The sequence below is a fragment of the Cetorhinus maximus genome, chromosome 21, assembly GCF_964194155.1.
Source record: "Cetorhinus maximus chromosome 21, sCetMax3.hap1.1, whole genome shotgun sequence".
NCBI classification, from domain to species: domain Eukaryota; kingdom Metazoa; phylum Chordata; class Chondrichthyes; order Lamniformes; family Cetorhinidae; genus Cetorhinus; species Cetorhinus maximus.
In genome coordinates this window covers 36,766,339-36,788,310 of record NC_135899.1, presented here as the reverse complement: position 1 = coordinate 36,788,310, position 21,972 = coordinate 36,766,339, and the positions used below count along the sequence as shown (strand labels likewise).

At 46.6% G+C, this 21,972-nt stretch overlaps 2 protein-coding genes and 1 pseudogene across 3 annotated transcripts in view; 1 reads left to right on the top strand and 2 right to left on the bottom strand.

The window, feature by feature from the left end:
- Nucleotides 1-21,972, top strand: part of LOC144695222 (uncharacterized) — a 579,912-nt gene that overhangs the window by 418,187 nt on the left and 139,753 nt on the right. The window lies entirely within an intron of this gene.
- Nucleotides 1-21,972, bottom strand: part of LOC144695213 (uncharacterized) — a 288,845-nt gene that overhangs the window by 149,231 nt on the left and 117,642 nt on the right. The gene's annotated exons all lie outside the window — the stretch shown is intronic.
- The window catches only part of LOC144695171 (uncharacterized), a 93,116-nt pseudogene that overhangs the window by 22,728 nt on the left and 48,416 nt on the right, over nt 1-21,972 (bottom strand). Inside the window, exon 8 of the transcript XR_013579896.1 lies at nt 5,152-5,419. The product of XR_013579896.1 is annotated as an uncharacterized LOC144695171 (transcript). The remainder of the gene's footprint in view (nt 1-5,151; nt 5,420-21,972) is intronic.

The window sequence follows — 21,972 nt, the reverse complement described above, 5'->3', positions numbered from 1 at the left end:
GTGCTTGCATGTTAAACAGCCTTTACTCCCATAATTTGGGGGAGTGCTCTGTGTCTTGCTTCAAATCAAAACATCTTTTTAATCCTTGTTTCTTTGAAAGGCTGTTCTTATGTTATAATAGCTTAATGAGGCTATTCCTTCCTTTAATTTTTCAGCACTATTTTTAATCATTCTATTTATGTGTTGGGTCTTTTTGCAATATCTTGCAATAAGTGGTATTTTGGGGCCTAATTTATTTAATCTTGGATGGTTGTCTAATCTACTCCAAAATTGGATTTAATGTGGCTGAGGAACCTTTTTGTGTCTCCTCTTAGTCTGAATGCAGCAAATAAGGTATTAACCGCAAGGTCACAATCTGTCTTTTTTGTGCAAATGTAGTGAAATCGCATCAGTTGTGATTTAATTAATCCATGGAAAGTATGTTTAGAATGGTGGCTTTGGAAATGCCAAGCTGTATGTGTATCTGTTGTTTTAAAGATAACTTTTGTTGCTGATTTGTGTTTGTTACCTTCTTGTTCCAGTTTGAGCACATGTGGTGTCTGGGAAACCGACTTTTTCTTTATTGGTTGTGACTTTGATCTTTATAGAGGGATGGTGATTACTCAGAATTTGTACAAAACCCTCAAATTCTGGCTCGGTATGGGATCAAACTCCCCATACATCATCCAGAAATCCATAATAACGTCATGGTTTCTTGGGACATTTTTAAAAACACTTTTTTCCCATTCCGCCATACTGATGTAGGACAGTGGAGTTTTTTTTACCCTTCACTCTACCCTTGATTCGAAGATAATCTTCCTTATTGAATTCAAAATCGCTATTAGTTAATCCCAGATGTAATCATTGGATTGTTGCTTCATCCGGTCTATCCAGTTATGGGAATTTCTTGAAGATGTTTTAGATGGACAGAATAGCTCTACCAATCTCTACATTAGTGTACAAGCTCTCCATATCCGTTGTGAAGAATATGTCATCAGGTGGGCTATGGTCAGTGAATACCTCTATCTCTATATTAGTGCATAAACTCTCCATATTGACTGTGAAGATTATGTTATCAGGGGTTATGCTCAGTGAATTAACTATTTCTGTGTAATGATATGTAGCTTTAATATAAGTCAGGTGTTTTTGAGCCAAGGGATTTAAAAATGAATCAGCGTATTCTGCTATTTTTTATGGTTTACTACCACAATCTGAAACAATAGATCGAATTGGAGGTATTCTTCCTAGTATTATCCATGTGTCTGGGTGTTTACGTACTTTCGGAAGTATGTAAAATTTCCCAGGTTGTGGCTGCTCTCCCCTTAGGTATCCCATCAGTTTCTAATTGATGGATTTGGAACCCTTACATTGTGACAGTATGTCTGTAGCTTCTTTTTGTGTCTCTTGATATATGGGTTTAGTTAACATGGTGCAGTAATCGGTACTGTTCAGTTGCCTGTAAGCTCCAAAAAGGTATTGCTGCTGATCCCTGCTAACAATCATACTACCTTTGTGCTAAGTGTTCTTGTCTTTTGGTTCCCAGGTGTTGGTAATAACCACACTTTAAGCTTGGAAAGGTCAGAACTCTTTATCTTTAACTTTCCATGCTGCCTTGTACAAAAGAAGGGCCGGTTTGAACTGCTTCTGTTGCATATTACATCAGTTATTAGTACAGCTTAAAATGTGGCCTCCTGGAACACTTACATATAACAATTAGTTCCTAGCTAATTTGTTCCTAGCTCCTTACAGATATTTACAGACAATACAACAATATATAACACTTTGTCAGCCAATTTTATATTAATTCTGAAATCAAAACAGAAGATGCTGGAAAAACTCAGCAGGTCTCACAGCATCTGTGGAGAGAAAAACAGAGTTAACATTTAAAGTTGATATTACTCATCTTCAGAGCTAAAGAGAAGTAGAAATGTGATGGAATTTATACTGTTTAAAGGGGTGGAGTAGGTGAAGCTGGATAGAAGGTCAGTGATAGGTGGGGACTGATGAGAGATTGACAATGATGTCATGGGTACAAGACAAAGGGAGTGTTAATGGTAGTGGTAAGGGCTGAAGAACATAAAGGTAAGAAAGCAGCGGATGTGAATAGCAGAACAAGGGTCAGTGCTCTGTGAAAGAACAACATAGGATAAGTCACAGATAAGTGATTTGGGGGTGAGTGGTGGGGGCAGGGGGGTGTGTTTGGGGGGAAAAGGATAGAAAAAGGGATAAAACAATGAATAAAAGTAAAAATAAGTAAATAAAAATGAATTTTTAAAAAGGGTGAAGATAGAGGAGAGAGTTCATGGTCTGACGTTGTTGAACACAAGCTACTATCAGCACCTTCTTTAGTCTTCGCCACTACCATTAACACTCCCTTTGTCTTGTGCCATGACACCTTTGTTAATCTGTCCTTAGTCCCCACTGATCGGTAACCTTCTATCCAGCTTCATCCCCTTAAACAGTATAAATTCCATCAAATTTCTACTTCTCTTTGGCTCTGAAGAAGAGGTATACGGACTCGAAACATTAACGCTGATTCTCTCTCCACAGGTGCTGTCAGACCTGCTCAGTTTTTCCATCATTTTCTGTTTTTATTTCAGATTTCCAGCATCTGAAGTATTTTGCTTATGTAATAAATTTGTAGTGGCTTTTAGTTCCCTAATTACTTGTTTTTCTCTTCTCGTGAGGTTTTGTTTATCCTTCCTCTGGGGGAATCCTCCCTACTTCTAACTGAGTTGCTTTGATTAAATCAAATATTTTTGAGTCTATTTTAAATTTTGGTGGAATCCAATCTGATTTGCATGTGAAGGGTAGCCTATCTGAAATGGAGTCACCGAAAAAGTCTGTAAGTTTAATTTTTCTAAGTTTGTTTGAATTTGTATATTATGCTGTTTTATGACTGGAATACAAGTTAAACCTCTGTTTAGGACTTTTTCTTTTAATATTGTGGGGTTTTGGCAATGTTAATAATTGTTTTCTTTGGAGTTAGAGGCTCCTTTTCTAGGGTTTGGCTTCCTTTTGGGGGGAGGTGGTGGCATAGTGGTATTCTCACTGTTCTAGTGTTCCAGAGGTAATGCTCTGAGGACCTGGGTTCGAGTGCCACCACAGCAAATTCAATAAAAATAAGGAATTAAAAGTCTGATGATAACCATTAAACCATTGCTGATTGTCGTAATAACACATCTGGTTCATTAATGTCTTTTAGGGAAGGAAATCTGCCGCCCTTACATGGTCTGGCCAACATGTGACTCCAGGCCCACAGCAATGTGGTTGGCTCTTAAATGCCCTTTGGGCAAGGGCAATTAGGGATGGCCTAATGCTAAATACTGGTTTAGCTAGCGAGGCCCAAATCCCTTGAAAGAATAAAAAAAAATTCCATCCAACTGCTGATGATGGAATTAGTTGTGCTTTTTGTCCAATCGATGTTATCTGGTTCTAAGTCAAAGGATGGATTTGGTATTGGGATGTATGTTTGTGTTTTAATATATTGGTTTAATTCTGTAATCATCTCTTTTTCAGTTCTGCCAAAGGGTCATGAGGACTCGAAACGTCAACTCTTTTCTTCTCCGCCGATGCTGCCAGACCTGCTGAGTTTTTCCAGGTAATTCTGATTTTGTTTTGGATTTCCAGCATCCGCAGTAGTTTTTTGTTTTTATCTTCTTTTCCTTCATTTGGCATAACTCCCCTGCTTTTCTATGATGGAGTGTCATGGGATCTCTTTAATACACCTGAGATGGCACATGGGGACCTTGGTTTAACTCATCAGAAAGATGCTACCACTAACATTGCAGTGCATCCTCCCCCCACTGGATGTGCTGTGTCAGAGGACTCTCCCGATTATAAAGCCGGCGGGGCTGCAGTGCACCCTCCCACCACTGGATGTGCTGTGTCGGGAGGACTCTCCCTATTGTAAAGCTGGTGGGGCTGCAGTGCACCCTCCCACCACTAGATGTACTACTTCAAAAAAGTGAAGCATTTGCAAGTTACTCAACATACATAATCCATAAAGAAAATTATCACACATGAGCAATGAACGTTTAATAAAAAGAGAAAATGCTGGCAAAGCTCAGCAGGTCTGTCGGCATCAGTGGAGATAGAAACAGTTAACTTTTAAAGTCCATATGATTCTTCTTCAGTCTGCAGCAACAAAAAACTTTGTTCTTTCTAGTCTGTTCCAATATTATCTGTCCCCACACACAATCTTTAAAGTGTTCAGCTCTTCTTATGGTACGTGTGTGAGTTGTTGTTGGCTGTTCATCCAGTGTCTGCTGCTTGTTCACTTTCAATGTGTACGATCGAGGTGACAACTTCTCTTCCCAGGTCCCAAATTGCCAAGTGAGTTGACTTCTGTTGAGTGCATTGAATGTTTTCACTCCGACCGGCTCTCCAACTCTCAGCTCTGGCAACGGTGTGGCAGCTTTATCAAAGTGAAATTTGTCTGTCGTTTCACTTTGATCTTGTCACTCACTCTCTGTTAATACTTCCAGCCCCAGTAGTTTTTTTAGCTGTTGGAAGAGTAGTTTGGGTGCAGCGTGACATTAGTTACTGGACTGGACAACTTTCCATGCCTTCAGTAGGTGTGTTTCTCCACTCTAAGATTGTCTTGTACACATCTGTGTTGGGTCTAGTCAATTATTTGATGATCCCTTTGGCAGTTTTCACCACTGTCTCAGCCTTTCCATTTGACTGGGGATAGTGTGGAGATGATGTGTGGTGCCAAATTTCCCAATCATTCATCAAGTGTTTGAATTCTTCACTCATGAATTGAGGACCATTGTCACTCATCACAATGTCAGGAATGCCATGTCGACTGGCGTGTGCTTTCAGGTGTTCTACAATCTCACTGGTAGTTATTGACGTCAGCTGGTCTAACTCCCAGTAGTCTGAATAGTATTCGACTGTGACGAGATAATCAGTTCCAGTGAGAGTGTAGAGGTCTACTCCAAGCTTCATCCATGGTCTGTGTGGGATGTCATGAGTCATGAGCAGATCTTTATCTTGCTTAACTTAATGTTCATTACAAACACTGGGCTGTCACATGACCAGATTTGCCACATGATATGCCCAGCATAGATAAGGTAGCCATGGCTTCCCTGATAGCGAAGCTGGAAGGAGGATGGAGGATGGCTTCCTTAGCATCTGCCTTGAGTGTGACCTTGACCTGGCGTTTACTGGTCCAAATCCCGAAGACGTCTTTGACTTTGTCAACGTACCTGGCGAGGAAGTCCTGCTGGGGAAGTCCTGCAGACAGTAGATCTCTGTGGCTTCAAATCCACACGACTCCAAAATGATTCTCTTATTGAAGAAGGCACAGTCAATGAGTGTACCTCCTTCACTGTCTTTCCCCGCCACCCTAACGATGTTATGTACCCCCTGGTTTGGGGCTCGACTGGTTGCAGCCATCACCTCTTTAAGTTGCCAATGTTCAGCACTGAAGCCCCTTCAAAGGAAAACAAACAACCACAGAAAAGCCTTTGCTGAAACTCCCAGTAAAAGAAATGATACCCATAACCAAAACACTTACATGCAGAAGCAACCATGGTCATGGTCTCTCCCTTGCCCAGATACTGTACTTGATTTGAGCCAAAAGGCCAAGAAGCTTTTTTTTTGCAAAAATATACTTTATTCATAAAATATCTTCAACCACATTCCAAACTATTTCAAAATCACCATCACAAAGGTACAATCAGGTTCAACTTTTACAACATGTATCACAAGGTGCATCAGTACAAACAATGAATATTACAATCATTTTCGGATATTCATTTTGAGCTGTACCGCCCAAGGGGCTCTACACAGTTCCCAGTCCTTCGGTGCACTGTGGCAGAAAAGTCAAAGGCCAAGAAGCTTTTTCTTTTGCAAAAATATACTTTATTCACAAAATATCTTGAACAACTTTTCAAACCATTTCAAAATCACCAACACAAAAATACAATCAGGTTCAACTTTTACAACGTGTATCACGAAATGCATTAATACAATAAATGAATATTACAATCATTTGCAGACATTCATTTTCAGCAGTACAGCCCGAGGGGATTTAAACAGTTCCCAGTCCCTCGGTGCACTGTGGCAGAAAGGTCTTAGGCAGCGACCCTTCCCCATTGCGCCTTTGCGGCGGCTGCCCCAAGCTTTAGTGCGTCCCTCAGCATGTAGTCCTGGACTTTGGAATGTGCCAGTCTGCAACACTCGGTCGGGGACAACTCTTTGCGCTGGAAGACCAACAAGTTTCGGGCCGACCAAAGAGCGTCTTTCACCGAGTTGATGATCCTCCAGCTGCAGTTGATGTTTGACTCGGTGTGTGTCACTGGGAACAGCTCGTAGAGCACAGAGTCCTGTGTCACAGAACTGCTCGGGATGAACCTTGACAGAAACCGCTGCATCTCTCTCCAGACCTTCTTTGCAAAGGCACAATCCACCAGGAGGTGAACAACAGTCTCTTCCCCACCACAGCCACCTCGAGGGCAACGTGCAGAGGGGGTGCTGGCATGTTGGAAGGATCTGACAGGGAGGGCCTTTCTCACCACCAGCCAAGCTACGTCTTGGTGCTTGTTGGAAAGTTCTGGCGATGAGGCATTCTGCCAAATGACTTTGACAGTCTGCTCAGGGAACCATCCCACAGGATCTACCCTCCCCTTTTCCCTCAGGGCCTCTAAGATGTTACATGCCGACCACTGCCTGATGGACTTGTGGTCAAAGGTGTTTCTCTGCATAAATTTTTCCACGAGGGACAGGTGGTATGGCACAGTCCAACTACTTGGAGCATTCTGTGGCAGCGTGGCCAGACCCATCCTTCGCAACACTGGGGACAGGTAGAACCTCAGCACGTAGTGACACTTGGTGTTTGCATACTGAGGGCCTACACACCGCTTGATGCAGCCGCACACAAAAGTGGCCATCAGTATGAGGGCGATGTTGGGCACGTTTTTTCCCCCTTTATCTAGAGGCTTGTACAGGGACACGATCCATTTTCGACCTCCAGATAAAGCGGAAGATGGCTCGGGTGATCGCCACCACGCAGGAGTGAGGTATGGGCCAGACCTGCGCCACGTACAACAACAACGAGAGTGCCTCACATCTGATGACCGGGTTCTTACCCGCAATGGAGAGGGAGCATCGCTCCCACGTGCCCAGTTTCCTTTTTACCATAGACACTCACTCCTTCCGGTTTCTAATGCATGCTCCGGTCCCTCCGAACCATATCCCCAGCACCTTCAGGCCGTCAGCCCTGACGGTGAAGGGGACAAAGGATCGGTCAGCCCAGTTCCCAAAGAACATGGCCTCGCTCTTCCCGCGATTTACCTTGGCTCCCGAGGCCAGTTCGAACTGGTCGCAGATGTGGATCAGTCTGCGCACCGACAGCGGATCCGAGCAGAAGACGGCAACATCGTCCATGTACAGGGAGGCTTTGACCTGGGTGCTTCCACTGCCCGGGATCGTCACTCCTCTTATGCCCGGATCCTCCCTGATGGACTCAGCAAAGGGTTCTATGCAACACACGAAAAGAACAGGCGAGAGAGGACAGCCCTGCCTGACTCCAGATTTAATCGGAAAGCTATCTGATTCCCACCCATTGATTGAGACTGCCCTACTGATGTTAGTGTAGAGCAGTTGGATCCAATTGCGAATTCCCTCCCCAAACCCCATTTTGGAGAGCACATCCACCATGTAGGTGTGCGATATTCTGTCAAAGGCCTTCTCCTGATCCAGGCTGATGAGGCAGGTGTCCATACCCCTGTCCTGTACATAGGCAATCGTATCCCTGAGCAGCACGAGGCTGTCAGAGATCTTGCTGCCCGGCACAGTGCAGGTCTGGTCAGGGTGGATCACCAATTCCAGAGTGGACTTGACCCGATTGGCGATGACCTTGGACAGAATCTGATAGTCCACATTCAACAGTGAAATGGGTCGCCAATTTTTAATTTCCTCCCTTTCCCCCTTGTGCTTGTAGATGAGGGTGATGATGCCTTTCCTCATGGATTCTGACGTGCTGCCGGCCAGGAGCATACTCTTGTACACTTCTAGCAGGTCTGGGCCGATCAAGTCCCACAGAGCTGAATACAACTCCGCCAGCAAGCCGTCGCTTCCGGGAGTCTTACTCTTCTCAAAGGATTCAAGGGCCTTAGTCAGTTCGTCAGGAGTTAGCAGTTTGTCCAGGCTCTCCCGTGTACTGTCGTCTAAGACCTCCGTGATAGAGGACAGGAAGGACTGGGAGGCCGTGCTGTCTGTGGGCTTCACGTCATACAATCCGGCATAAAAGGATTTGCTGCTCCTCAAAATGTCGGACTGCAATGACTTTACTGAGCCGTCTTCTTCCTTCAGGCTGCTGATCACAGAGCTCTCTCTGTGTACCTTTTGGAAGAAGAAACGTGAGCACGTCTCATCCTGTTCCACGGAGCGGACTCTGGAACGGAAGATGATCTTGGAGGCCTCCGAGGCAAAGAGCGAGGCTTGCTGGTTCTTCACCTCTTGGAGTTCCTCCTTGACATCGACTGCAGCTGGAGCAGATTCTGCATGTTTTTCTGGAGTCGAGACAGTTCCCTCTGTTCCTTCCTAGATTTCTGGGTGCCTTTGAGGATGAAAAACCTCTTGATGTTTCCCTTGATCGCTTCCCACCAATGTGTCAGGGACTCAAAGAGGGGTTTCATGGTTCTCCAACATTTGTAATCCCTCTTGAGCTCCTCAATGTTCTCTGGGGTCAGCAGTTGCACGTTTAGCTTCCATGCCCCCCTGCCCACCCTCTGGTCCTTCTCTAAGTGGCAGTCAGCCAGTAGGAGGCAGTGGTCAGAGAAGAACACCGGCTTGACGTCGGTGGATCTGACTGAACGCTCGGGACAAAACAGGAAGTCTATCCTGGAACGGATGGACCCGTCTGGCCGTGACCAGGTGTATCTACGCTGCGCTCCGTCTGCAGGGTTGCTGAAGACGTCATGCAGCTTGGCATCCTTAACTGTTTCCATCAGGGATCTGGACGTAGCGTCCAATCTGCTGTCGGCCCTGCTGGATCGTCCAGCCGCATCGATGATGCAGTTGAAGTCACCTCCCAGAATGACCGGCCTGGAGGTCGCCAGCAGCAGTGGGAGCTGCTGAAAAACCTCCAGCCGCTCGGCCCCTTGTTACGGGGCGTACACGTTAATTAACCGGAGTGGAGCATTCTTGTACATTACGTCTGCTATGAGGAGGCGCCCGCCCACCACCTCCTTAACCTGGGAGACAGTGAAGTTGCCTCTCCGCAGCAGAATACCCAAGCCGGAGGAACGAGAGTCGTTTCCGCCCGACCAGATCGATGGCCCGTGGGACCACCATCATGACCATTGCCTGTAGGAGCTGAGGTGCGGTATCGCACACTCCTGCAGAAACAATAGGTCAGCTTTGACCTTGGCAAGGTAGTCCAAGGTCGCAACACATTGCGTAGTAGATTTAATGCCTGGCACATTTATGGATACAATCTTTAAACCCATTTCAAAGCATTTATTCTCTTACCAAACCTGTTGTCTCTGAGAGTCCCAGACCTTCAGTCTGCTCCTTCATACCTGTAGTGAGCTCAAATTGCTTCACTTTGGATGGGCTGAGGAAATGGTCCTGAACCTCCCCATTGGAGATGTTCCGCTCAGGTGGCATCTGGGGGTTCGTGTAGAGAACGGGATTTGAAATGTCCTCTGTTGGAGAAGCTTCTCCAATCCTCTCCCCCTCTGGGTCGTTGCTGCTCCCGGTTTCCCGGAGCTGGGGTGCGCTGAGCACTTCACCGCTCCCAGATTCCTGGGGCTGTGGTGCGCTGGCCTCTTCGGGTTGTAGGCAAAGTTGGGGTGCGCTGGTCTCCTCATTTTCTCCAAAGTTCTGGAGCTCGGGTGTCTCGTCCCCCAACTCCCTAGAGCTTTGCTGCTTCTTCTGTGGGTGCCGCCCTGGCCCTTCTTCGTCCGAAGAGCTGCTGCCCTTGTTATCCGTGTCGGATGGGAGACGCCTCTTGCCACTTGTCTGGGAAATGGCTTGGTTCCTTCTTAGCCCCTTCTTCCTTTTGGCTCTCTTCACCATCTGCCACTCCCCCTGCTGCTTTCCCACTGCTGCCTCCTCCTCCTCCATTGATTCGCTCTCCTGAGGAGTGGGAGATTCAGCAGGCAGTGCTGTTGATAGAGGCAAATCTGTTGCCTCACTCTTTTCCTCCACCTTGTCTCTCTCTGTGTCCTCCTTTGTCCCGTTGTTCTCCTTGGGGGCCTTGATGGTTGGAGTGGCACGAAGCATTTCTTCTGCTTCCCCCTCATTGGCTTTGGCTGTCTGTGCATAAGTACGGCAGCATTTGGGGCAGGTCCTATAGAGGTGATCTGCCTCGCCACACAGGTTGCAGCACTTAGCCTGTTTGCAGTCTTTTGTCTGGTGCCCTTCCTTTTTGCAGTTCTTGCAGAGGACGGCGCTGCAGTTGGCCGCCACATGACCAGACTTGCCGCATGAGCGACAAAGTTTGGGTTGCCCAGCGTAGACAAGGTAGCCACGGCTTCCCCCGATAGCGAATCTGGAAGGAGGGTGGAAAATGGCTCCCTTACCGTCGGTCTTGTGCCTGACCTTAACCTGGCGTTTGCATTTCCAGATCCCCAAATCGTCTCTAACCGCGGTGCAGCTCCCAACCTTATCGAAGTACCTGGTGAGGAAGGTGAGCACGTCGGCGACAGGGACGAAGGGGTTGTAAAGATGCACCGTCACCACACGGTCCCGTTGCAACGGCAGAGCAAAGAGCAGCTCCGCCATCAGGATCTTCATCTCCGGCAGGTCACTCTTCTCCTTGAACACCTTCAGGAGCTTGACGCAGCCTGCCACTCCGCTTGAACGTCACGTCAAAATATCCAGCGCTGGGGAAATTCTGCAGGCGGTAGATCTCCTCAGCTTCAAAACCACACACCTTTAGCAGGATCCTCCTGGTGAAGAAGGCCCAGTCCATAGGTGCTCCTCCTTCCTCACTGCCCTTCACCATGACTCGGATGGTGTTAGGTACCCCATGGTATGGGGTTTGATTGGTTATAACCATTGTTGAATTACCTTTCCCTGGCAGAATCTGTGATCAAGGTCTCTCACCTGCCAGGTAAGTATCAAAGGCCAAGAAACAATCCTTTTTTTTTTATTGTAAAAATATACTTTATTCATAAAAAATCTTCAATCACATTCAAAACCATTTCAAAAACAACATTACAAGGGTACAATCCAGGTTAAACTTTTACAAAATGTATCACCAGGTGCATCAGTACAAACAATATTACAATCATTTACAGCCTTTCATTTTGATCTGTACAGCCCGAGGGGCTCTAAACAGTTCCCAGTCTCTCGGTGCGCTGTGGTAGAAAGGTCTTAGACAGCGACCCTTCCCCATTGCGCCTTTGCGGCAGCTGCCCCAAGCTTTAGTGCGTCCCTCAGCACGTAGTCCTGGACTTTGGATTGTGCCAGTCCGCAACAATCGGTCGGGGACAACTCTTTGTGCTGGAAGACCAACAAGTTTCGGGCAGACCAAAGCGCGTCTTTCACCGAGTTGATGATCCTCCAGCTGCAGTCGATGTTTGTCTCGGTGTGTGTCCCTGGGAACAGCCCGTAGAGCACAGAGTCCTGTGTCACAGAACTGCTCGGGATGAACCTCGACAGCAACCACTGCATCTCTCTCCAGACTTTCTTTGCAAAGGCACAATCCACAAGGAGGTGAACAACGGTCTCTTCCCCACCACAGCCACCTCGAGGGCATCGTGCAGAGGGGGTGAGACTCCTGGCGTGTAGGAAGGATCTGACGGGGAGGGCCTTTCTCACCACCAGCCAAGCTACGTCTTGGTGCTTGTTGGAAAGTTCTGGCGATGAGGCATTCTGCCAAATGACTTTGACAGTCTGCTCGGGGAACCATCCCACAGGGTCCACCCTCTCCTTATCCCTCAGGGCCTCTAGGACGTTACGTGCTGACCACTGCCTGATGGACTTGTGGTCAAAGGTGTTTTTCTGCATAAATTTTTCCACCAGGGACAGGTGGTACGGCACGGTCCAACTACTTGGAGCGTTCCGCGGCAGCGTGGCCAGACCCATCCTTCGCAACACCGGGGACAGGTAGAACCTCAGCACGTAGTGACACTTGGTGTTTGCGTACTGAGGGTCTACGCACCGCTTGATGCAGCCACACACAAAGGTGGCCATCAGTATGAGGGCGATGTTGGGCACGTTTTTTCCCCCTTTATCTAGAGGCTTGTACATCGCGTCCCTGCAGACACGATCCATTTTCGACCTCCAGATAAAGCGGAAGATGGCTCGAGTGATCGCCATCGCGCAGGAGTGTGGAATGGGCCAGACCTGCGCCACGTACAGCAACAGCGAGAGTACCTCACACCTGATGACCAGGTTCTTACCCGCAATGGAGAGGGAGCGTCGCTCCCACATGCCCAGTTTCCTTTTCACCATAGCCACTCGCTCCTTCCAGTTTCTAACGCATGCCCCGGTCCCTCCGAACCATATCCCCAGCACCTTCAGGCCGTCAGCCCTGACAGTGAAGGGGACAAAGGATCGGTCAGCCCAGTTCCCAAAGAACATGGCCTCGCTCTTCCCACGATTTACCTTGGCTCCCGAGGCCAGTTCGAACTGGTCGCAGACGTGCATCAGTCTGCGCACCGACAGCGGATCCGAGCAGAAGACGGCGACGTCGTCCATGTACAGGGAGGCTTTTACCTGAGTGCCTCCACTGCCTGGGATCGTCACTCCTCTTATGCCCGGATCCTTCCTGATGGACTCGGCAAAGGGTTCTATGCAGCACACGAAAAGGACAGGCGAGAGAGGACAGCCCTGCCTGACTCCAGATTTAATCGGAAAGCTATCTGTTTCCCACCCATTGATTGAGACTGCGCTACTGATGTTAGTGTAGAGCAGTTGGATCCAATTTCGAATTCCCTCCCCAAAGCCCATTTTGGAGAGCACATCCCCCATGTAGGTGTGCGATATTCTGTCAAAGGCCTTCTCCTGATCCAAGCTGATGAGGCAGGTATCCACACCCCTGTCCTGTACATAGGCAATCGTATCCCTGAGCAGCGCCAGGCTGTCAGAGATCTTCCTGCCTGGCACAGAGCAGGTCTGGTCAGGGTGAATCACCAATTCCAGAGCGGATTTGACCCGGTTGGCGATGACCTTGGACAGAATGTTATAGTCCACATTCAACAGTGAAATGGGTCGCCAATTTCTAATTTCCTCCCTTTCCCCCTTGTGCTTGTAGATGAGGGTGATGATGCCTTTCCTCATGGATTCTGACATGCTGCCGGCCAGGAGCATACTCTCGTACACTTCTAGCAGGTCTGGGCTGATCAAGTCCCACAGAGCCGAATACAACTCCGCCGGCAGGCCGTCGCTTCCGGGGGTTTTACTCTTCTCGAAGGACTCGAGGGCCAAAGACCAAGAAACAATCCTTCTTTATCATTGTCTCTTCCCTGCCACACTCAATCATTTTCAAACACTGCCAACTTAAATCAAGCACTACCTCTCACAGTCACACACAGACTCCGTTTCAAGTCATAACATTTCCGTGTTCAGGTTCTGCTGTCACTCTGACAAGTCAATCCTTCCCACCCATTGCAGTTAGATGCTTGAATGTTCCTCGAGAGAAAAGGCTGAATTGATACAGGGCCTTCCACCCTTATTTGCATATTTCCCTTCTAAGGAAATGAACTAACCTCCTGGAATGAAAGAGAAACCGAGTTGACATTTCGAGTCCATATGACCCTTCTTCAGAGCCATCCTGAAACGCTGCCTGCAATACGGATACTGTCCATCTGGTATCGCTGCTCCCTCACCCCTCAGGCTGACTCCTCTCCAATAACAAGGCAAAGGACTAGAAAAATCTCAATCTGGTTTTATATTGTATTTAATATAGAGACAGAACAGTTAATACAGCAACCCTGCTTAAACCACATGGACAGGCAGAATTGGTTTGAACTGTATGCTTGTAAAAACCTAACCCTTTGTTCACATTGTTAGAGATAAACGTTGGGGAAGGATGTGAAACTTTAGATAATGGAACAAGATTAAACACTTTCAGCTCGGGCTTTTTGTGATGTCCATTTTGAAATGTTTTTTAATGTTCTTTCAGATATTTTATGAATAAAGTATATTTTTGCAAAAGGTTGTGCTCCCAGGATGAGGCTATCCCATTGCTGCCTGCGATATCCCCCAAATGTGGGACACTCAACTGCAAAATTTGTGGTAGTGGGGGACTGCGTTCGTGCTTTCCCCTGATTTACAAATCAAAAATATAATTTATTATTGATATCAAACAATGTGCATTAAGCGACAGGTTTCAAAGCACAGTCAGACTGCCGGAAAGACAAGGAAAGCACCCCAAACTCTGGGAGTGAAATGAAAACAGAAAATGCTACAGATACTCAGCAGGTCTGACAACATCTGTGTGAAGGAAGAAACAGCAGTTAAGCATGGAAGGCTCTGTATCAATGCAGCCTTTTCCCTCAAGGACGGTTCAAGCATGTACTGCAATACTTGGGAAGAATTGATCTGTTGGAGTGGCAGCAGATTCTGAACATGGCGAAGTTCTGACTTATAAAACGGGGTGTTTTTCTTCCTTGTTATTTATCGTTGATTGATGCTGTGGGATGCTGCCCACCATCTTATCGAATAGCACACATCCGTCAGCAGAGGCTGACATTGTATCACTTTAATCACAAGACAGAGCAACAGGTTTGAAGAAGAGACACTTTGACCCTTTCTAAATGTACTCACCCAGACAAATGATCTTCCTTTGCAGCAGCCAGTTGCTTATGAAAATTACTTCAGGAATTAAGGGCCGAGCGGTTGGGTTTCTAAGCTATTGCAATGTGGGAAATGGCGGCCGGTACTACCCAGAATGCATGGCGGAGGTGAATACAGTCTAACTCAGCAGGTCTAAGCCTCTGTAGAGAGAAAGACAGAGTTAATGTTTCGAGTCCATCTGACTCTTCTTCAGAGCTGAAGAGAAGTAAAAATGTGATGAAGTTTATACTGTTTAAGGGGGGTGGAGCAGGTGAAGCTGGATAGAAGTACAGCGATAGGTGGGGACAAAGGAGAGATTGACAAAGATGTTATGGACAAAGGGGGTATTAATGATAGTGGTAGTGGCCAGAGGAGGTGCTGATGGTGGCATTAAGGTCAGAAAGCAGAATGTGATAATAGCAAGACAAGGGTAAGCACTCTGGAAAGAAAACATGAACAAGGGACAGATGGCCCTCGTGGGGATGGGGTGGGGGGAGGAGACAGTGGTGGGAAAAGAGATTGAAAATAGGATAAAAGGTGGGCATAAAACAATGAATAAAAATGAAAATAAATAAAGATAAAAATAAGTGGATAAAAAATAAAAATGAATATTTTTAAAAAGGGGTGGGGATGGAGGAGAGAGTTCATGGTCTGAAGTTGTTGAACTCAATGTTCAGTCCGGAAGGCTGTAAAGTGCCTAGTTGGAAGATGAGGTGCTGTTCCTCAAGTTTGTGTTGGGCTACACTGGAACATTGCAGCAGGCCAAGGATGGACATGTGGGCATAAGAACAGGGTCCCTCTTGTCCTCACTTTTCACCCTAACAGCCTCTGCATTCAAATGATCATCCTCCGCCATTTCCGCCAACTCCAGCATGATACCACCACCAAACACATCTTTCCTTCACTCCCTGTCAGCATTCCTTGGGACCTTTCCCTCCTGGACACCCTGGTCCACTCCTCCATCACCCCCAACACCTCATCCCCCTCCCACGGCACCTTCCCATGCAATCGCAGAAGGTGCAACACCTGCCCCTTTACCTCCTCCCTTCCCACCGTCCAAAGGCCCAAACACTCCTTTCAGGTGAAGCAGCGGTTCACTTGCACCTCCCTCAATTTAGTCTACTGCATTCACTGTTCCCAATGCGGTTTCCTCTACATTGGAGAGACCAAACGCAGACTAGGTGACCGCTTTGCAGAACACCTTCGGTCTGTTCGCAAGCATGACCCAGACCTTCCTGTCGCTTGCCATTTCAACACACCACCCTGATCTCATGCCCACATGTCCATCCTTAGCCTGCTGCATTGTTCCAGTGAAGCTCAACACAAACTGGAGGAACAGCACCTCATCTTCCGATTAGGCACTTTACAGCCTTCTGGATTTAATATTGAGTTCAACAACTTCAGATCATGAACTCTCTCCTCCATCCCCACCCCCTTTTTTTCAATATTAATTTTTATTTTTTTTCCACTTTTATTTATTTTCATTTTTATTCATTATTTTATCCGCACCTTTTATCCTATTTTTGATCTTTTTTCCCACCAATGCCCCCTCCCTCCGCCCTTCCCCTACTAGGACCATCTGTTACTTGTTCATGTTGTTCTTTTCAGAGTGCTTACCCTTGTCCTGCTATTATCATATTCTGCTTTCTGACCTTAATGCCACCATCAGCATCTCCTTTAGCCACTACCACTACCAACACCCCTTTGTCCTTGTGTTCATGACACCTTTGTCAATCTCCCCTTTGCTCCCACCTATCACTGGCCTTCTATCCAACTTCATCTGCTCCACCCCTCTTAAGCAGTATAAGTTTCATCACATTTTTACTTCTCTTTAGCTCTGAAGAATCTTATGGACTTGAAGCGTTAACTCTGTTTTTCTCTCCAGAGATGCTGTCAAAACTGCTGAGTTTTTCCAGCATTTTCTGTTTCTGTTTCAAATTTCTAGCATCTGCAGTATTTTGCTTTTATCTTAGTGATTACGGTCTGTCTCCATCAGAAGGGCGCAGGTAGGTCCCGCTCCCAGTGTCTGCCGGTCAGCGTGGAGCATGCACACTCGCTGCGGCTCCCGGAACCTGAGCAGGGCCGAGCGCAGCCTCAGCAACAGCGAGTGCGGCTCTCAGGCTGAATCAGAGCCGCCTGGGGAGCATGCGCACCCTCAGCGCCTGGGGAAAATGATAGAGCGGTTTCTGGGGCGCATGGGGATTGTGGGAACTGAGGCCACCATTAGTGAGCGCCTATCAGTAAGTGTTTTATTGCAGGCTGACGGAAGGTCAGTCACCTTCAATGTTAACTTTTTTTCTCTCCACAGATGCTGCCTGACCTGCTGAGTATTCCAGTATTTCTTATTATTTCAGATTTCCAGCATCCACAGTGTTTTGGTTTGTATTTTTTTTTTGCAGGTGTTACTCACTAAACCTATCCTTAGAAACACAGGCAGACCCATTCTGTGCTGGTTTGCACTGAGGTGGCTGTTGGATGTGGAAGTTGATCCTTGTTCTCCTATGTAAGTTTGTACCAGATTGAGTTGGCATGGCGATGGAGGTGGAGCTGCTGGGCTTAACCCTGGGTGATTTTGAGTACAGTAGGGCCCAACAATGTCTGATGTGTGATGGTCAAGGGAGGTAGATTCTAGTGGAGGTTAGGTTGCTAAACAGACACAATCTCAAAAATGTAAGTTTGTTTTTGGGACAAGTATTTCTACAGAAGCTTTTAATCCATTTTAAACATGCTGATTATTATCATTTATTATGGTGATGTAGGCTTTGCTAACAAGACCAACATATACCACCAATTCCTAGTTAGTATTTGAGAAGTTGATGGTCGGCTGTCTTCATGAACTGCTGCAGTCTGTACACTGATGGGAATCTCACAATGCTTTTGGGTAAGGAGTTAAAGGATTTGAACCCAGTGATGATGCAGGAAGGCTGATATATGTCCAAGTCAGGACAGTGTGTGACTCGGAGGGGAAATTGGAGGTGATGGTTTCTCTGTGCGCCTGCTGTCCTTGTTCTTCCAGTTGGTGGATGTCAAAGGGTGAGAGGTTCTGTTAAAGCTCTGCTCAAGCTATAGATGTACAAAGTCCTTCTCCTCCATCCTCACTCTACTTCACCTCTTTCCATCCCCTCTCTGAATCAAAAACGAGAGCAAGTTAGTCCAGCAAGCAATTAAAATGGCAAATGGAAAGTCAGCCTTTGTTGCAAGGGGGTGGAGTATAAGATAGGGAAGTCCTGCTGCAACTGTGCGGGTCATTGGTGAGATGGCACATGCAGTACTGTGTACAGTTTTGGTCTTTTTACTTAAGGAGGAATACATTTGAGGTTGATTCTTGTAATGAAGTGGCTGTCTTAACAGGAAAGGTTGAGCAGGTTGGACCTATGCCCATTGGAGTTTAGAAGAATGAGAGGTGATCTTATTAAAAAGTTTAAGATTCTGAGGGGTCTTGACAGGGTAGATGCTGAAAAAATGGACCCTACCTGATGCATCTACAATACAGGGGCACAGTCTCAGTATAAGGGTCAATCATTTAGGACTGAGAAGAGGTGAAATCTCTTGACTCAGCGGCTTGTGAATCTGGAATTCTCTTCCCCTGAGGGTTGTGGGTGCTCCATCATTGAATAGATTCATGGCTGAGAGGGAGAGACATATTTCTGATCTCTCAGGGAATCAAGGGGTATGGGGAATGGAGGGAAAGTGGAGTAGAGGCAGAAGATCAGACATGATCATATTGAATGTTGCAGCCAGCTCGAGGGGCCATGGGGTCTACTCCTGCTCCTATCTCTTATGTTGTTCTGGGGCCTTTTCTGTAACCGGGTGGTCCTGGAGAGGGAGCACATGGTGTTCACCGGTCCCGCTTGATACCTTCCTCAAGCGGTGGGCAGGTCAGGGTTCAGAGTCTCTCAAAGACACTGGGAACAACATTCTCGGTTTCGTCAGGGAGGTTCCCTTTGCTTTTGGTGGAATTTTCTTGCTGCTTTTGGTTATTTTTAGTTTTATTGGTTCACGTGTTTGAGAAACAAGAGAGGAAAGAATGTTTAATAGAAACTCAGATACCTGTCTGAGCTGGAAATTCATCGGCGCAGTCACACTGGGGAGAGACCGTTCACCTGCTCGGAATGTGGGAAGAGATTCACTCAGTTATCACACCTAGTCACACACTGGTGAATTTATACTGGGGAGAGACCTTTAATCTGCTCCGTGTGTGGGAAGGGATTCACTGCTTCATCCAACCTGCAGACACATCTGTGGATTCACACTGCTGACAGGCCGTTCACCTGCTTCTTGTGTGGGAAGGGATTCGCTCAGTCATCCATCTGCTGAAACACCAGCGAGTTCACACTGGAGAGAAACCGTTCACTTGCTCCATGTGTAGAAAGGAATTCACTGCTTTATCCAACCTTGTGAGACACCAACGAGTTCACACTGGGGAGAGGCCGTTTCTGCTGTGCGTATGGGAAGGGATTCACTCACTCATCCCACCTGCTGACACAACACTGAGCTCACAAGTGACTACAAGGGTTGGATTCTGCTGTTAATGCTGCTGTTCATCACATTGAGGACTGAACCATGTTCATTCTGACATTTGGTGTTTGTTTCTGCTGATGTTAACCTGTGTTGATGCTGGTTAGAGGGTGTTTGATGGGACAGTGTAGAGGGAAGTTCATTCAGTCTCCAACCTGTGTTGACCCTGGTTGGAGGGTGTTTGATGGGGCAGTGTTGAGGGAAGTTTATTCAGTCTCTAACCCGTGTTGACCCTGGTGGAGAGTGTTTGATGGGACAGTGTAGAGGGAAGTTTATTCAGTCTCTAACCCGTGTTGACCCTGGTTGGAGGGTGTTTGATGGGACAGTGTAGAGGGAAGTTTATCCAGTCTCTAACCCGTGTTGACCCTGGTTGGTGTTTGATGGGACAGTGTAGAGGGAAGTTTATTCAGTCTCTAACCCGTGTTGACCCTGGTTGGAGGGTGTTTGCTGGGACAGTGTAGAGGGAAGTTTATTCAGTCTCTAATCCGTGTTGACCCTGGTTGGAGGGTGTTTGATGCTGACACCAGCTTTTCACTGATAAAATGTCCCATTCCCCAACACTGACCTCCATCACCTCAATGAGCTGAACATTTAACCCAAAGATGATCAGATAAACCCATCAGCTTCTCCCTCAGACACGGATCTGGAGGGACAGTGAGGGCCTCGAACATTTTTGTCCAGTGCATTCGATATTTGAACCTTGGGTCTGATCAACGACATTTCAGCTCCTCCACTTCTCCATTTTCTGAAGAGAGTGATGAGCAGCTGAGGTTGCAGAGAGATCACAGCTCCATGTGTTTCCTCTCCCACTCCCACTCCCACTTCCTGCCCACAGCTCAGTGTTTCATTAGTTTGGGGACCTCCGACAGGCTGGGAGTGTTACTGGGACTGAGTAAAGAGCTGCTTTACACAGGACGCTGAACATCTCCTCCTGCACTTTCACACCAGCTGATTGCTGATTCAGACAGTGGGAGAACTGAATGCTGGACTGTTTGAACCTGATCCATCCATCCTCACTTCCTGTGTCTGACACACAACCTCAGCACTGTCCCAATTCTCGGCCTTTTAAAAATCGCTCTCACCATCAATGGGATGATTATTTCTTCCCCTTCCTTTTCTGTCTCAGACCCGGCTCCAATATCCATGGAGGCTCTTCCATCATCTCGCTCCTACAATCAGGGAATTTTACAGGACAGCAGGAGGCCACTCAGCCTATTACTAGATCTATGAAAGATGGAAGATGCAGACCCGAAACACCAGATCCTCTCTGTCCAACTCATTGATGCTGAAGGACCTGTTGTGTATTCCCAGCATTCCGGTTTTCCTAGAATCACAGAATTGGTCATGTAAGATGTATCTTTGTTGTGTTGACTATTTGACTATTTAAAGTGCAATTTCCTTTTTTATTTGAAGTTCCATTTTCCTGTGAATTCATGTGTAATTTGCACTGGTTGTGATTCCTGTTAAAGTAACAGTTACAGAAAGTGGAATCTTGTGACATGGCCACAGGGAGTGGAAAACCAGAGAATCACAGGATGGTTACAGGAAAGAATGAGACCATTCAGCCTGTTGTGTCCTTGTCAGCTCTCAGTTTCAGTAATGGAACGTGTAAAAAAAGAAAAGATGTGTCTAGAGGAGATGTGAATGGCAGATTGATGAACAACTGCTGTCCGAAAAGAAAAACAACTGAAAAGGAGACAAAAACCAAAATCTGAAAAGACAAGGGAAACAAAATGGAGCCAGGATTTATGATGTGAATTTGCTGAACTCTATGTTGAGTGAAGAAGTCTATAGAGAATCTAATTGGAAGATGAGGTGCTGTTCCTCGAGTGTACGTTGAGCTTCATTGGAAACATTGAAGGAGACTGAGGACCGGGAGGTTAGAGTGAGAGCCAGGTCACCAGTCAGTTCAATTGTCCACTTTGGCTGTGGTTTAGCTTGTTAATGTTCCTGTTAACTTAACGGACAATCTTGGGGATTGATTCTGCCCTAAAAAGCTTCTTAGGTGTCACTATGACACTTGCTGCCCAGCAATTGATTTTAGTCCGATCTGACTTTCCTGAGCCTTAAATTCCTCTGAACTGGATTTGCTGAACCACATGAAAAGGCTCACTCCCTGCTCAGTGCAACACCCAGAATACAAGTTCCCTTTATTTCCCCCACTGCTATTTGAAGTTTTGTTTAGAATATGAGAGTTTTAAGTCATTAAGTTAAGGATACAGGAATATAAATACATACCTCTAAATATATATTTGTTTTTTTTTGTAAAAATATACTTTATTCATAAAATATCTTCAATCACATTCAAAACCATTTCAAAAACAACATTACAAGGGTACAGTCCAGGTTAAACTTTTACAAAATGTATCACCAGGTGCATCAGTACAAACAATATTACAATCATTTACAGCCTTTCATTTTGATCCGTACAGCCCGAGGGGCTCTAAACAGTTCCCAGTCTCTCGGTGCGCTGTGGTAGAAAGGTCTTAGACAGCGACCCTTCCCCATTGCGCCTTTGCGGCAGCTGCCCCAAGCTTTAGTGCGTCCCTCAGCACGTAGTCCTGGACTTTGGATTGTGCCAGTCCGCAACAATCGGTCGGGGACAACTCTTTGCGCTGGAAGACCAACAAGTTTCGGGCAGACCAAAGCGCGTCTTTCACCGAGTTGATGATCCTCCAGCTGCAGTTGATGTTTGTCTCGGTGTGTGTCCCTGGGAACAGCCCGTAGAGCACA